General features: G+C 38.6%; 1 pseudogene across 1 annotated transcript; it reads left to right on the plus strand.

Annotated features, from left to right (window-relative positions):
• Positions 1 to 3,050: 3,050 nt before the first annotated feature.
• LOC117091502 lies at positions 3,051 to 3,394 on the plus strand (annotated as a pseudogene). Its single transcript, XR_004440440.1, has one exon. The product of XR_004440440.1 is annotated as an NADH dehydrogenase [ubiquinone] 1 alpha subcomplex subunit 1-like (transcript).
• The last annotated feature ends 464 nt before the right edge of the window (positions 3,395 to 3,858 follow it).

Genomic DNA, 3,858 nt, shown 5'->3' on the forward strand with positions numbered 1-3,858 from the left:
GCACTGCCTCTCCCTGAGTTTGTTACCTTGAAAAGGCTTGTCCGTTTATTTGAGTTTCAGTTTTTCATTGACTGTAAGATACATTTTGTCAGTACAGCTTGAAAGATAAAAATACTGTTTCCAAAGAGGCAAGATAAAATGATGCATTTTATTTGCTAAAAATTCATGTTTATTTCTTCCCCAGAGTGAGTGTAGTAAGTTTTAAAGGTCTGTTCTTTTTAAGGGTAATTTCAAATGGAATTGGACTTAGCTTTGTCAATGTTACTGGTGAAATAAAAGTGTGATAGATAAATTGATGATTTACAAAGATTCACCAAATTGTCAGTTTCCCTCTTGTAGCATGGTGAAGAATTTATGACAGTGGACACATCTGTATCCTCTTATCTGGATATCTGAGGGGTTTTTAGTGACTTTTGGATTTTTTCTTTTTTTTGGAGACACTGTCTTGCTCTGTAGCTCAGGTGAAGTGCAGTGGCGCCATCTCTGCTTACTGCAACCTCCGCCTCCCGGGTTCAAGTGATTCTCCTGTGTCAGCCTCCCGAGTAACTGGGATTATAGGCACCCACCACCACACCCAGCTAATTTTTGTATTTTTAGTAAACACGGGGTTTTAGGCCTGGCACGGTGGCTCAGGCCTGTAATCCCAGCACTTTGGAAGGCCAAGGTGGGCGGATCATGAGGTCAGGAGTTCCAGAGCAGCCTGACCAACATGGTGAAACCCTGTCTCTACCACAAATACAAAAAAATTAGCTGAGCCTGGTGGCAGGCACCTGTTATCCCAGCTACTCGGGAGGCTGAGGCAAGAGAATTGCTTGAACCCGGGGTGGAGGTTGCAGTGAGCCAAGATCTTGCCACTGCACCCCAGCCCAAGCGACAATGCAAGACTCTGTCTCAAAAAACACAACACACAAACAGCAAAAAGGCGGGATTTTGCCATGTTGGCCAGGCTGGTCTCAACCTCCTGACCTCAGGTGATCGCCCACCTCAGCCTCCCAAGGTGCTGGGATTACAGGCCTGAGCCACCAGGCCTGGCCCACTCTTTTTCTTTTTATTTCCTAAATTTTAATATCTTTGAATTTGTCTGTTCCTTTATCACTGTTTTCTTACATAAAAGAAATTCTGCCTAATCCTTCGTAAAAGAAAAATCTTCCTATGACTTCTGAAGTGTTCTGGTTTTATCTTTCATATTTGAATATATATAAGTTGATTATGGTTCATGGAATAGAGAAGAACAATGCATTTTCCCAAGTAGATGCCAGCCTGGTTTGCCTCATATTTTAAAGTGCATGTGATTTCTTTTTCTATTCTACAGTGCCTACTTTATCATTCATCCACTTTCCATATAAATGCTGCGTCATTAAGACTTTTTTTTTCCCTTGGTCTGCTTGCTCATCTCTCTGCTAATACTGTGCTGTCCTGAGTGTTTTCATTTGAAAATCTTAGAAGTATGTTAGACAAGCCATCACTCTTTTTTTAGATGATAAAAAAACGTTAGACGTTTGTTATTTTTACTACGTATGAAAAAGTAGTTTTTCTTGCCTAAAAATCTCTGATTTGGGAATTTATGCGATTTCATAGGAATAGCATCTGGAAGTGGTGACATTAGTGTCATTTTAAAAAACATATGTCGTATTTCCTCTTATTCCTTTCTGCCTTGACATTGTGCAATAGAAATTTTAAAAATTGTTGTATTCCTATTGTTAAATATCAATTACTGGTTTTATTTACTACTCAATTAAATTTAATGAGCCTACTTTCTCGGTGTAATCACATGGAATGGGCTCAACCCCCCAGTTAACAAGCGACAGCACATGTAAAATATTGTCTACCAGGGAAATTCATTGAACACTTTGTGTTCAGACTGTGTTTTGGTGACTGGTTCCCTAAGCACCACTGCAGTGACACAAAATAATAGACCTTCGCAGAAAAAGTTTTGGCAAATATATTGCATAAGCCATTTAGATGCAGTGGGTCATTCTTAGTACTTGGGTTCATGGAATCCTTTTCAAAATGTAAGTTACTAATACAAACAAAGATGCAACTTTGCGAGCAGGTGGTTTTAAGAATAAGTAGTCTCAGGACTGGTAATATTAACTCCCTTAAGCGCATCAGGTAGGACTTTATTATGACAGATAATAGAAATGTACAAAGTGAAGTTGAAAGGTAACTCCTAGCAGCACATCTTACTCCCTGGACTCTAATGAGATGGGTGTTTCTAGTTTGCTCTTGCGTTTTTGAATAGTTCAATTCTAGCATTAGTACTGCTGTGTGGGAGGGAGTATGTGTGAACAGAGTAAGAGTTGTGACAATTGAGTCATAGAATAAATGCTTGAAAATTTTAGAATCATGTAAACAGCTTATTGATTGAGTATAGATTCCCAGTGCTGTCAGTCTCACCCATCCTTCTATCCACATGTGTGGAATGTTCTAGGACTCCATGACTTTTGAGGATGTGGCTGTGAACTTTACTCAGGAGGAACGGGTTTTGCTAGATTCTTCTCAGAAGAATCTCTACAGAGAAGTGATGCAGGAAACCTGCAGGAACCTGGCTTCTGTAGGTGAGAATGACAACACATTTCACTTAATTACAGAAGCATTTCCCTATCATCAGTGCTGTTTGTGATTTGGAACGTGGCAAGGGAATGATTTGGTGAAGAAATCAGGCATGGGCATTGTGTACAATGAACATTAAATCTAGTAATGTTTTTGTAGTTTGTAATAATTTGTGATAATGTTGTGGGTCTGCATTTTAGGAAACAAATGGAAAGACCAGAATATTGAAGATCACTTTGAAAAACCTGGGAAAGATATAAGATAATTTGCACTGAGAAGAGGAAATAAAGTCCTCTGAAGGAATCTTAGCATGTTCTGAACTGAAAAACAAGCAATCAAAACAAATAAGAGTCACTTGCAGTTTTGTTTTTTTTTTTTAGAAAACTTCCACCCAAAATGTAACGTACTTCAGTGTAGCAGTAAGTGTTTGGAAAACCGTTTACTTGAAAATAGCACTGACCCAGAAGTAGGGTTTGGGCCTAGGTAACGGGGCAGAGATGTGGTTCGAGGTACTCCCCGACTCGCCGTCATGGGCGTGTGCTTGTTTTTTCCAGGACTGGCTACTGCGTACATCGAGGTTCACTAACGGGGGCAAGGAAAAAGGATTGCTCATCTTGGGTATCACTGGAAACTGATAGAAAGAGATAGGCGCATCTCTGGAATTAATCGTTACTATGTGTCAAAGGGTTTGGAGAACATTGATTAAGGAAGCATTTTCCTGATTGATGAAAAAAATAACTCAGTTATGGCCATCTACCCCTGCTAGAAGGGTTATACAGTGTATTATGTAACATGCAATGTGTTATGTAGTGCTTAATAAAAATAAAATGAAAAAAAAAAAGAAAATAGCACTACAAAATTGTGTACATGAATGTTACTAATTTGGTCATAGCCATGCAGGTGGTAGCTGTGTTTTCAGTAGTAACCCATTTACTTTGAAATAATTCGATCTGGCAAAAAAAGAAATAATAATAATAATAATGCATTTTCCTTGGTATTGGTAGCAGTGTAAGTCCAAGACCTAGTAATAAGTAGAAAGTTATTAAACCAACCAATAATAATGTGCTTGTCATTTTTTTTACAGAAATCATGTGGTACAGAGACTGTGTGAAAGCAAAGACGGTAGTCAGTATGGACAAGTTGTCAGCCAAATTCCAAATCTTGATCTGAATGAGAACATTTCTACTGGATTAAAACAATGTGAATGTAGTGTTTGTGGAAAAGTCTTTGTACATCATTCCCTCCTTAACAGGCACGTCCTAGTTCACTCAGGATACAAACCATATGGAAAGAAGCAATATAAAT

This window comes from Trachypithecus francoisi, unplaced genomic scaffold, assembly GCF_009764315.1.
Source record: "Trachypithecus francoisi isolate TF-2019V2 unplaced genomic scaffold, Tfra_2.0 Contig01292, whole genome shotgun sequence".
Lineage (NCBI taxonomy): Eukaryota > Metazoa > Chordata > Mammalia > Primates > Cercopithecidae > Trachypithecus > Trachypithecus francoisi.